The following is a 13,511-nucleotide window of genomic DNA, read 5'->3' as shown; positions in this document are numbered from 1 at the left end:
CTGCCACACTTCTGTCTTTTGGTATTTTCAACAACTAAGTGGTCAGATCTTCCAGGCTGTGCTGGGCTCCCTTCCTGACCCAGTAGCACCCACAGAGGAAGTGAAGGAAACTTTTCTAAACAAAATCTGCTTTTAGATTAAGGAGTTGTTGCTTGCATCTCAGCTTCCTGTAAATCAGGTGAGCAGGAGATGACTTTTTGAGGTCTAAGTCTCAGGAGCAAGCAGGATTCCCAGGATCCCAGGCTACAGCTGCTACTATATTCATGCAGACAGCTTGACAGAAGTATTGAAATGTTCCAGGTTAGTCAGATTTTGGCATCAATGGTCCTTACAGAGGATGAATTCAGTAGAAACCACCTTAGGACATAGTGAAAAATAGTTTACGTAAAGCCTGATCCTTTCTTGATCACCATTCAGTACATCCTCCTGACTAGCAAGCACTTGCTCATCTGTCAAAGGCTTCCAGAGGTCATTTTTCACATTCCAACCATGCATGGATCAAATGAGAAATGAACCAGAAGCAAGAATGGCAGGAGGGAGGAACACCCTCCTCACCCTGCTGCTCTCTCATGTAGCACGTACCAAAAACAACCAAAAAACCTCCAGTTTCCAGTCACTGAGCACTGACTGTTGATCCAATAACCACCCAGGCTCCCCAAGTTTGTGCATAAAAAGAAGCAAAGGGATAAATTAATGAATATATTTTCTACCCTTTCGGCCAAGTCTTGCTCTGTGATAGTATGCACAAAATATTGGGTGATGGATCTGATAGGAATGAGAAAATGACAGGGTGGGCACCACTATGCTGGCCCCAAATCATGCTCTGCCAATATCTCCATGATTAAGTGGCCCCAGTAGATTCTTGCTGTCATTCAATCAGCAACACACTTGCCTCGGATGATCTGGGCATCTTAATTCATCAGCACCCAGGCTGAGATCTTGATGTGCTCAGCACAGGACAAATAATGTCTGGTGGATATGACTTTGTGTTCAGTAAGGAGAGAGGTGCCTCCCATCAAGGAGCTACCCGCCAAATGGAAGTTCTTTTCAACCACTTCCTGAAGGCTCTATGGCTCACTCAGAAAAAAAAAAAAAAAGAGAAATTATATCTTTGACAAATTTCAATATAAGTAACAGACTTTCATGTCCCTACATTTTCTGGTTTCTTTCAGATTTGAAAATATGCTTCATTTTGGCATGAGGTCTCAAGGAGACCACTACTGGGTATGACCACCCAGTAACAGCTGCTTTTCAAGTGACTGCAGCAGGAAAAAAATATGCTGTGTGTACCTCAGGGCTGCTGTGTCCACACAGAGTTTTCAGCATTGCATCTTTGAAAGTAGCAGACTTTGCAGGACTAAAAGCCATAGTCAAAACCTAAATCAAACCTGTCTGAAGGAACACAGCTGCCCCAATAAATAATCTGTTCAAATAATAAATAATAAATTAAAATAATCTCTTAATAAAATAATCTGTTAAAACCAGATGAATTGAAATGCATGTGTGAGAATAACATCTGAGAGATGAGTCCCTACAGCAGCCAGCCCTGCTCAGCTCCAGCCAGAGAACTGGGAGCTCATGGGGAAGAGAAGATGCACAAATGCCAAGGTGTCACAGGGAGGATGTTACACTTGGGGAAAGTCTTAACAAGAAAGTTAAGTTCCAAATGAAAGTTCCAAAGGCAAAACTGATAGCAATCATTCACTTTTGGTTTGTTTTTTCTTTTTCTTAGGATGCTATCCTGGAGGAAATAAAATATCAGAGGAAGTCAGGATGTCATGAATTTCAGATGCATCATTTTACACATGGAACAGACATTGTTTCTTGCCTTGTTAAGGGAAACAAACCTCAGGTATTCTCATAACATCTTGGTATGGTGTCTAAAGAAACATGAACATTTCAGACACTTAGATCTTTGTGAAGCCTCTTTAGAGCACTACAATGGATGCTATTTGGCAAAGAGATTTTCAAAGTGTTGCCAAGCCCCAGTCAGTTTCTGGATTTAAAATCCCAGTTGTTTAAGGCCCTGTTTACAAAACAATGCATCATGTCACAGCACAGCAGTGAAGTTGTAAATGGCTCCCAAATTTTGAAAAAACTCCACACCAACCACAGTGGAATACAGATGACTGAGACACAGCCACAGCCGTTGGGAGGAAATGCAACCATTTTCCTACAGAACCTGCACACCAGCTCCTGAGCTGGTATAAATCAAAGTGACCCTTTTTCAGATAAAGGGAACAACACTGATTTACACACACTGAAGAATATTGAGTATCTCTTGAGTAAAACTGGTCTAAGAGCCTCAGGACTGGATGCCTAACTCCTGCTAGCTGCATAGAATTAGGAAGCCAAACCCCTTCATGGAGCTGAGCCTAAGTGAAATGGCAACCTGGAGGAATGTTTCCAACATGCAATAAATACAGTGTACTTTAATTTGTCTCCAGACCAGCTCCAGATCTGGCACCAGGAGAGCTGTGACAAGATGCCCAGGCTAACTAGCCAAGCTAGGGCTGTACTTGACAAGCACAGACATCCTGCTCTCAGGAGCTGCTCTCAGTATCTCTGCTGAGCTCTGCCTTAAAGACATATTCACTTGCCTGGCACTGTTTCATGGCCTGCTAACACATCACATTTTCTTACAGGATATAAACCCACCCATTTGATACTCTGCTGCAGACTCCTAAAGCTGTGGAGAAGCCTGGCAAACTGCTGGGGAGAGAGCTGGGAAAGGGGAGCAGTGTTTGGGAAATCACAGTTCGGGTGCACTGCATGTGTCAGCCAAGCACAGAGCCAGCTGGGCTCTCACTGCACCCAATCCTCCAGCCCTGCTGTGCTGAGGGAATGTAAGGAAAAAATACCCTTCAGCTCTGGCCACTGAGACACAGACAGCACTATCCCCCCTCCAGCCCTACAAACTCTGCATGGACTTTGCTCAGAAGGGACCTATTTAGCAGCCAGAGAAAGGGAGGCTGCCTGTAGTTGTGCTGCTCTGCCTGCTGTTGAACCAGGTCCATCTTACCTGCTCCTCAGGGCACTGCCCTCTCGAAGCAATCAGCACCCAGGGGTGTAACCTTTCACCCACTTCTGCTCAGAGGACCCGTGTTAAAAAATAATAATAATAAAAAAAAGCCCTACTCATGTAAACATTTCTATTTACATGTATTCCCTCTGCAAAACACAGGATCATGCAGGTTGAGCAGGTTCTGCAGAAAAGGCTCTGGGTATTGGTGGACCCCAAGCTGAACAGGAACCAGCCATGTGCCCTGGAGGTGAAGGCAGCCAGCAGGCTGGGCTGCTGGCAGAATATCACCAGCAATCAAGGGAAGTGATTAATCACCTCTACTCAGCCCTGGCAGACATGTCCTGAGAGCTGCCTTTCCCCTGGATGAGTAGGTACTGGAACAAGTCCAGGGAAGGGCCACTGAGATGATTGATGGCTCTGAGCATCACCTGAGAGGAGAGGCTGAGAGAGAGGCTTGCTCAGCCTGGAGAAGAGGAGGCTCCAGGACAGTGGTGTCTGTCTTAATGTGTGTAAATATCTGATGGGAAGCAATAAAACACACTAAGCCAGATTCTTCTCAGTGACAGGACAGGAAGCATACAATAAAATACAGGAAAATCCATTTGAACTTAAGAGGAAAAGTTTGGGTTGTTTTTTTTTTTAAAGTTTGATCCCCTGTGCAAACACTGGGATATGTTTCTCAGGCTCTGGTATCCCCATCTTTGCAGACATTTAAAACTTAAACATGACCTTGGGGAACCCTGTCTAGTTGACCCCACTTTGAGAAGGGGTTTTGGAGCAGCAGTCTCTACAGGTGCTTTCCAATCTCAGCCTGTGACTACTCCGTGGAGCTGTGCAAATGATAACTGTGGGGCTGGAGGATCAAACCTTAGGGGGAAGGGGGAGAACAAGCTGTTGGTAATGGTAATCTTTGGACCCAAAAGGCCAGGACACCACGGCCAAGGACAGCTCCATGCTTTAGTCTGCAGCCTTAGCCACAGAGAGTACTATGAGAGCAGCTAAGATAAACCTCAAAGGCTCCAAAGTGATTACTGACATAATAGATGGAAATGCAAACTAAAGCAGGATTTAACTGACACCTGATGGGGTAAGCAAATTGGGACATAATTGGAGGACAGAAGTCCTAATGAGTCATTCAGCCTTTAAGTTACTTGCTGTAGAGTTTCATTACATTTTTTTCATACAAACTGAGCATGAAAGTTCCTCCTCTGATAGCAAAAAGAGAACAGATAAAACTCGGAACTCTACACAGCTTGCTGCCTCCTTCCTCTGCTGGGAAAGGATAATTATCTCGGGCTGCCTAATACTGTAGGATTTATCACAGAGAGTGTTAGCACTTTCATTGTTCTATATAGCACTGTTTTTTTTTCATCCATAGATCTCAAAGTGCTTTCCTGTGGGCAAGGCAAGCAGATCTCTTCAAGAGACATCAAACTCCCTTCAAGCCATGTACATTTTATGATATATTCATCTCTCTTGATACAGGATTGCCAGAACTGGGACAAGTGCTAGCCAAGTCCTATAAGACAGAGGGAAGTTTCTTTGCATAACATGGGAGGAAAAAAGCCAGAACACCCCAAAAAGGAACATGGAACTCTGTGCCTGTTCTGAGTCAATAAGGAGGGAGCTGCAGTAGCTTTTGACCTCTTTGCCCTGTACAACCAGTTACAGAAACCTCCCAGGTCTGCAGCACCGTGTGTCAGGGTTTAATTCTCCACCCAAACTACCCCAGAAAGCTGTGCCAGGGGCCTGTGTGACTACTGAAGAGGTGTCTCCTTCATTCCTTCTCAGAGGAAACCTGCTCTTGCCTGGGACACCTTCACCTTATGAAGTCTCTTCACAGGTATTGCAGGAGTGAAGACCTCGCAGATGGTGCTTTTGCTTAGAAGAGGCACATGAGTCTTTTGAGTGACAGAAAACACCAAAGAGTCAAAAAGACAAAGAAAGAAGAAAATGGCCAGACAAGTGCTTTAGTTAGCTGTAGGTCATTTCTGACCTTCCCGAGTTGCAGAAAGCAAAGGGTGCACCCTGTCAAAGGAGAGAGGACACACAGGCTTGGGCACACAGGACAGACCCTGCTATGGTTGAATAAAAAGGTGCAAGAACCTTCAGGAGATTTGCAAATCTGCAAATCAAAGGAGAATTGCTTTAGGGTGATGCTAGAACTTAAACGGGTCCAGATTCGATTTCTTTAAGCTTTACAGATACTGACAGAGTACAGGGACAAGAATGTATTCCCAAGAATACATCTTACAAGCACTGGGGACTTCCGGTCTGACTTCAGACACTGTGGACCAAACACATCATAAGTTTATTGCCCTTCAGCACTTTTATTCTCCACACAGGAGTGGCAGGTGAGATTTCTGCTTAGTGGGAAGTAGATAAACTCCATTGCAATCCAAAAGCACTGTCTCTCTTGCTCAGCTATTTCAACAGAAGAATACTCACACCAATCAGCTCAGCATCCTGCCTGCCTGACAGCAACAGCTTACACAGAGTTACCAGATGGGGACCTGAAGTAAGTGAAGCAGCCACAGAGTGCTCCCACCCCTAAGATTCCCCCAGCCACCAGCAGCCACCAGCTCAGGGAACTGGTAGATGGTGGTTTACGTGCACCAGCACAACTGACCCTTCAGAAACTTGCCTCATTTCTTCCTGAATCTGCTTATAACTTCAGATTCTGCACCTTCTGTGGGTGACTCCCACATCATACACATCAGTGAGACAAGTGATTTATTTTTTGTGTGTTTTAAATGTTCTGCCTATTTCTCAGTTTTTCATTTACTGAGAAACAATGAAAAATCATTCCTTCTTCACCCATTCCACACCACCATTGATTTTAAGGAGCTCTACTTTGCCTAAATCCTCAGTGATCACTTTTCCAGGCTGAAGATTCAGTTTGCTGAGATGGAAGCTATATAATAATATTCATGTTTGTCTCCATACTAATCCTGCTTACATCCTTTCCAAGATGATGACTCTAACTGCATACCAAATTAGAGAGATGAGCACATCTTTATACAGTAGCATAATGTTTTCTGGTTTGCTCTCACTTCCTTTCCTAATAACTCTTAAGAGTCAATTTGCTCTTTTGACTGTTGCTAGAATTAGCTGATGCTTTCAGAGAAATATTCAGAGTGACCTTCAGAGCAACTTCCTCAGTGGAAATAGGTAGTCTAGGTATATGAATAGTTGAGGTTAATAGCTAAGGTTTTTTCCCCTGTGTGTTACTTTGTATTTATCAATACTGAGCCTTTGGTATCATACTGCCACTCTGTCACTTCTTCAGAACTTTCCTTTGTACAAAACCTTCTTTGAGTCTTTCTCACAGCATCATATTTTTCCATGAATCTTCTGGTTTTATTTTTACTTTAGTTTCTGTTCATTGCTTATAAAAGTCCTATCTAAAGTTCTCTTTTTCCAGCTACTCCCCTTGAGTCTTTCCTCACGACTGACAATTTTCATCCCTTGCATATTTGAATGGTCACTGCATAATTAAGCCTCTATTTTTCTGTTCCTTCCTTGTGATCTTCTATGAGAACTTTGACAACTTCTGTCTTATTTCCTTCTCCCTTCCCAAAGGATACAGAACTTGTATTATTATACTCCTAGAGTACACCCTTCCACTCATTAACACTCATTATTTCACAACCCTCTGCTTTTGAAAAACTTTTAAAAAAACCCAACCAACAACCTTAACTTCTTAGAATGATTAAGTGCAAAAAAGCATTGTGCTTTGGGTAGTACTCATCCTCCCTGTATAATCTCACAGAAGTCTAAGATGGTCTCCATTTTCTAAAAAAAAAAAAAAAAAAAGAATGAAAAATCATCCTTCCACCATTTAGAGATAATTCAAGCATGTATGAACACACTCAGTTCCAAACAAAAACCTGTCCCCATTATTAATGCCAGAACTTTGGATTTAGAACAGAGTTTCTTTGCCAGTTACAGATGATAAAAAAGCCTCTTCAAAGCACTTTTCTTTACAGACTGACAGCACATATGCCCTGCTCCAGTCACCTACAGGAAAAGATCTCTGTCAATTTATTGGCAGGGGTGTGGTGATATGAAGTAAAGTTTTATATTTATTTAATCTTTGAATACAGAGGGTGAATACAACTGGAAGAAAAGACTGACTCTTTAACATGACTTCAGCACTTGAGAGCTTTTCTTTTAAGTGAGTTTCAACAGGGAACAGATTATTTTATTAGATATCTCTGGGCCTTTGCCTTCCCTTTTAGGTCGAGCAGCAATATTTATTGTTTGGTTTTGGGTCGGGGTTTTTTTGTTTGTTTTGGGTTTTTTTGTTTGTTTGTTTGTTGGTTTTTTTGTGGTTGAGTTTGCTGAAGGTCAAAGAAGGGTTTTAGATTTCTGCCCTCTTCCCATCAGTATCAGGAAATCATTATTTCTGTTCTGGGTCCTGGCCCAAACCCATACAACAGGACCTTCTTGTCAATTTATTTGATGTTGACCTTAGGTTAGTCTCTTTGAGTTTCCTCAGGAAAACAGAGATGTTAATAACTAACTGGACAGGAACACCAAGAATAGAATGTTTTAGTTTCAATGATACAGAACAAGAAAGAAGACTTTTCCTGACAATAAGCTGTTGCAGCCCTGAATGGCTCCAATTGTTTATGAGTGCCTTTTGCAACAAGTAAAGGGCTGACCCTTCTTCAAGTTTTCACTGATCCCTCTCCTTTCCACTGCCAGAAGTCCAGAATAGAGTCTGCTATTAACTTGACATGAAGGAAGGGAGAACCAAGGCACATATTTTCAACTTTTCTGCACTAATACTTTACAGTTCAGTCTGTAATAATGTTACTTAACCCTAATGTGCAAGAGAGGCATATGTGATTTATATTGCATTATCAACCAAGGTATTTACAGATCAGCCTTCCTCATCCCGAGTTTCTACCACGACAGTGTGAAAATTAGAGATTTATTTAGGTACCAATAGAAACCTGCCAGCTCTTCATCACGTAACTTGGAAAGAACTTCATCACTGTGCAGCACACGATGTGAAGTGTTACTTAAACTGCCCTCCCCAACCTCTGAAAACTGAAGTGAGATCCATGCTCAGGATCTGAAGGGGCTCAATACTACGAGGGAGCCAGAGTATGTCCTCAGTTTGGCAGAGATGTCAGATGAGTATTTAAGCACCACCTGCCTTCCAAACTCACTATACAAAGAGGTACAGCAAACACCTCTCCAGTTCAGCACATCTGCTAAGAAAATTTAGAATACATGTTCTCTGATTTATATTTTAGAAGATATGTTCTTCAACTCCTACCTCCCCATCTCTGCCTCCCAAGTGGGGAATGCTCAGCTTACCAGATCACTGAATTGCCTTCAAGGACACTGTTTACCTCACCAAGTCACAGGGCCTCTCCCTAAGCATCTTTAGGGAGTTCTCTGGATGGATACAGTCCTGAGGGACTCAAGATGCTCACGAGCAATGGCCAGGAAGCTTGAACAATATTATCTAACATCTTGTGTGGATTTAACTAAGGCTTCTGTCCCTTGCTCATTAACATTTAGCTGGAACTAGAATGTAACCATCATTAAAATCAGCATAACCACAATATACTAGAGATGCATTTAATAAGCTATATATCTCCATTATTTGTATTTCAAGAATAAACTGGAAATTGTAAGCATTGTTTCTCCAATGCCTCTTTGAAAATAAGACTATTGAAGAGAGCATACAATGTAAACCACAGTATTTACTACTTCAGCTTTATTTTGCAGCACTGTATTTTACAGTTAGCTACTGACTGTAGCTAACTACTGACTGTAGTTTTGTAGATGTGTAAAATGTTGCAACAAACAGATTACCATGTATTTCAAACATCAGTTGCCTTCCAAGATCTAGCAATAATTCAGTGAGATCACCAACAAGTTTTAATGGCAGTATAAAATGTACTGCATTGAGGTATTCTTGAAAACACTAAATACATCAGAGGCAGCAAAACGATGGGGTGAGATAACAAAGAATGAGTCCAAAAGTTTGTATGAAATTCTTCGCACCCTATGCCCCCCATTTCTTTTACACAGCAACCCAAATTAAGCCACAGGAGAGGTGACAACACTTGTAAAGAAAAGCAATCAGTCTTTACCAGAAGCATTCACAGAGAATTGCTAATGAAGCAGAGTATTTATGCCAGAGAAGTCTAACACACAACAAAAGGGCCTCATTATATAAGTGGTGTTGGAAATATTTCACCATGGCAAGGCAATGCAAGGCAAGACCTCTACATCTGTAAGATAAAATGAACCACTTAAAGGCAGCTTTGTGCAAGTCCTGATTTACGTTAAATGGAATTAATTGCTATGTTATTAAACTGACAACTTCTGTAAAACTTGCCCCTGAGAAACACATGCTGGCATCTTGCAGTTTTACCTAACTATTACTAGGCACTTCTAGTAGGTAAAACAGAAGACAGTTCAGAAAGACAACAGAAATTTGAACTGAAGACTTCTGCCAGCCAAAAGGAACAGGAGAGAGTAACAAATATAACAATATAGTTACAAACTTGCAAACTCCATCTTTTGGAAATGTGCTCCCTGGAAAACTGAGGATCATGAAGAAACGCTAATATTGTCTAGGTCAGTGATCTATACATTTTATCTACGTTTTAGTTTTTTTTATCGATTCAAATTTCATCAGGTTTCATACATCTCTCATTCTAATGAGGACACAATGTATTTTATTTAGTAGAAGAAATGGTCAAGCTATAAATGTCCCTGCCTGATGGACTTGATTGCCCTGGGTACTTTGAGGCTGCTTCAACAGGGAGTTATTTTTAAGATATTCTGGAGCACTTTGCAGGCTCCCTCTGGACAAGGAGGCAGCACAGCTCCCACAGTGTCCACCAGCAGGAAAGCAACAGTGGTCTTTCCCAGAGGGAAAATGGAGAGAGGAATGTGCCCATAGTTCAAGTATGAATAAACAGATATTATTTACATGTGTCCAGAGAAAAAAATGCCCAAAAATAGAAGTACTACCATTTTCAAAGTAGGATTTCTCTTGGTAGTTTTTCAAAATGTGCAATTTGCTAAAAATATTAGCAACAGGCTCAAAATAACACAATCATCTTGAAAAGAATAAGCAGACTCCTTCCTGGGAAATGCAGCTTTTCCTCCCTTCATGCCACAAAGATTTGCTATCACCATGTTTTGTGAGAAATTCAGCATTACACACATGCTCAGTGTCACCTCCATGAAGCCATCTGACTGACAGCCAGAGCCCCAGTGCCCATCTGCAATGGGAACACGAGCCAAGCAGCCCCTCACCCCCACTGTCCCCGTACATCTCACCAGCACTTCTCACCACCAGAGCTTTCCCCCTCATATATCTATTTTTTTCCATGCATTTTTCATTGATACTGCTACCAAATCATCTGTATCACTCAAGTCACGTGCTTGTCAAGCCCAATTCCACTTCTCTTGATGAGCAGCCATGAAAACAGCAGCCACATGGACCCACAGCCACCTCCCTGAACTGGGGTTCCAAAATGTACACGACTGAGGTGCAAGACATAAGCAGAATTAGTGACCATCATTCCAGCAGGAAGTTGTTCTCAGGTTGAACTAAACAAACCCAGGCTCAAAGCAGAATAAAAGTTCTTTTTAATAATAGATGTATGAGTAATTTAACTAATCACTACAGTCAGTCTAGCAGAGCATATTTTTCTTGTACATAAGCAAACAGAAACCTGGGAAGTTATAAGCACTGTGCTGGCAAATTAATCTTAGAATGCAAATGTCACTGTGGAAAATTACTAATGCTTTCATTTTTCTATTTAAATTATTGGATCATTTGAGTTGTTTTAAAGGTTTAATCTGGACCTGCTCAAACAATGAGAGTTGAGATGAGGAGGATAACAGCATCCAGCCCTACATCAGGCTGGACACAACCTCTTCACACCCCTGCACAAGTTTTTGGAAGAGCCAGAGGGAGTAGGCACCAGGTTCAACCCCAGCTGACACTGCTCAGTGATGGACACCCTGGCAGAGCAGATGTGACCACTTCCACCTCCCAAGGCCAGGATCCCTACCAGATCCAGCTGTGAGAAGCCATAAACCCAGGCTGAATGTGGGGAGCAGCCTTCCTCTTCCAGCAGCTTCACTTTGCCTTACACAGACAGGTTTGGTCTGAAGTTAAACCTGAGCAGGAACCCTTCTCCTGCAGATGCTGCCTGAGCTCCTGCCTGCTCTCAGAGAGGGGTGGGCTGGCTGGGGAATCCCCCACCCAATTGTGCCTCCTTCAGCTTTGGTTTAAGCTGGACGTTGATCTTGATTTCTCTGGTTAGTCTCCATTAAACTCATTGGAAAAACCAAGATAGCTGAATCTTGAGCCACATCAGGACAGTTCCTGTGGCTATGAGTGGCAGAATCACACCCTGGTTAATTAATCCTTGCAGGTTTCTAATGAGCAGCGATGGTTTGTATTCACAGACAGCATTTGCTGCTGTTTTATAATATATGCAGTAATTATGCAGCTGATGGAGCCTTATGTAGCTGCTACTTCTTTCCTATACATAAATTAACAGCAGGATTTGTGTAATGACAGGATAATGAAGGCTTGGGTCATTGGTATTCATCTCTAGAAGGCCTGGAGAGGCCGGGTCAGAGACAGAAATGTTATTTGGCTAACACAGATAGAGACCATTGTTAAAATATTCATAATCTTATTCCACTCAAGACCCAAATTAACTCTCTTCATGGCTAATAAAAACAACTTTGGGGGGGCTTCTGGGGAAATTATTTTTCTTGGTGTTTGGGGATTTTTTGTTTGGTTTGGGTTTTTGTTTGTTTTTTAGGGGGGTTTTTTTGGCGCTTGAGGGAAGTACCTTCCTTCCAAGACCCATGCTGTGATGGATTTGCCCCACTGAGCAGCAGTTTGCCATGGCAGGAAGGGCAGGATAACTCTAGCAGCCCTGTGTATCGGTCCCAGCATGCAGAAGCAGCCAGAGAGCTGGGACAAGGGCCTTCAGGAGTCCCAGCTCCCTTTTCTTCCCACTTTTGTGTCTTCTGTTCCTCATTTGTGTTCACTTTCCACAGCTGCAGGGCTGCTCCATGGCTCTGCTTTTCCCCAGTGCAGCAGGATGCTTTCCTTCAGTGAGCAGAGGCTGCATCTCAGTTGCTTGGGCATCAGGGCTTGTATTAGGTCATGTTCAAATTTCTTGGTACCTTACTGCTTAATGTGTTGGTTTTGGCACAGCACATCCTTGCACTGAGAGAATGTCTCATTTCCTCTCTCTCCCTCCAGAGAGCCCTCAGTGCTCTGACACCCTTTTGCAGCCAAGCAATGATGGGTAAGCCCCACACCAGGGCTCAGCCTCACATGCCCCCTCCTGCCATGCACAAGAGTAAACATATCAATGCAGATGTGCAAGGAGCAGCAGTGTGACTGGGGAATACTTCTAGGAGAAAAACCCTGGTTGAAATGCAATCTGCAGAGAGCCAGACTGCTGAGCAGTGCAGCTGGGCAGCTCCCAGTAGACAAGCCTAGGGAAAACTGAAAAGCCTCGTCCATGATCCAAGCAGGTCCTTGGCTCCACAGGGACGAGATTTCAGCTTTTTTGCTCCCATTGTGGCAGGTGGCAGAACCCCTCTTTTCAAGATGCTTCATCTCACATTCAAATCATTCACTCGATTCTCCTTCCCCTCACTCTTCAGCTGCTACAGCCAAGCTTCACCAGGATGCAGCTCGGAGAAGCAGATCCTGACTCAGGCAAAGTTGTGGAATCCCAGTTACAGTCAGAGAGCTGACTGGGAGTGCAGGGAACAGCAGTGCCTACAGCTGCACCAGACAGGGCTCTCAGCTTCTCCTCTCTTATTTCTAACTGATGAGTGGAGAATTAAAAGTGACACTTTATGGGGTCTAGCTTGTTATGTGTGAAGGGAACCATTCCTTGTTGTGCTCATCTTGAACTCCCACAAAAGCAATAAAAGGTCCTCCTGTGCCTTATTATCCACAGTCTCCATCTGCCTCCAAATTCTTTCTAGCTAAAAGGACGATGGCTGCACTGCTGCAGAGAGGGGGGGAGGGACCAGGAATGCAGCCCCGGACAGAGCTAAGGGAGAGCTATATGACATCAATCTAAAAAAGGTATTCCAAAACATCAGAGCAGAGGATCATCGCTGGTTTACACAGGAGCCCAAGAGGCTTAAATTCCTTTTATCTACTGCACTTTCCAGTTATATCGCTTAAAATAAATATCTGGTTGACAGACATCTTTTTCTGATGGGTCTGATTCAAAAGCACTTTGAGATCCCATGAGGAAGAGGGATGCTGTGTAACTGGCTTTAGGAACTCTTTGAACACTCCTTTTCATGGTGCTGTTTCTGAGTGTGATGGTGATACCTGAACTGATTCTTACAACCACAGTGCCCTGGGGGAGAGTTTTTGTTCAAGAGCCTTGATCCTGGGATCCACTCCCCTCTGATCCATCCCAATCCCTGGGATTTACAGCACGCAACA

Source organism: Heliangelus exortis, chromosome 17, assembly GCF_036169615.1.
Source record: "Heliangelus exortis chromosome 17, bHelExo1.hap1, whole genome shotgun sequence".
Taxonomy (NCBI): domain Eukaryota; kingdom Metazoa; phylum Chordata; class Aves; order Apodiformes; family Trochilidae; genus Heliangelus; species Heliangelus exortis.
The sequence above is the reverse complement of the archived record's forward strand: the minus strand, read 5'-3'. Positions refer to the sequence as shown.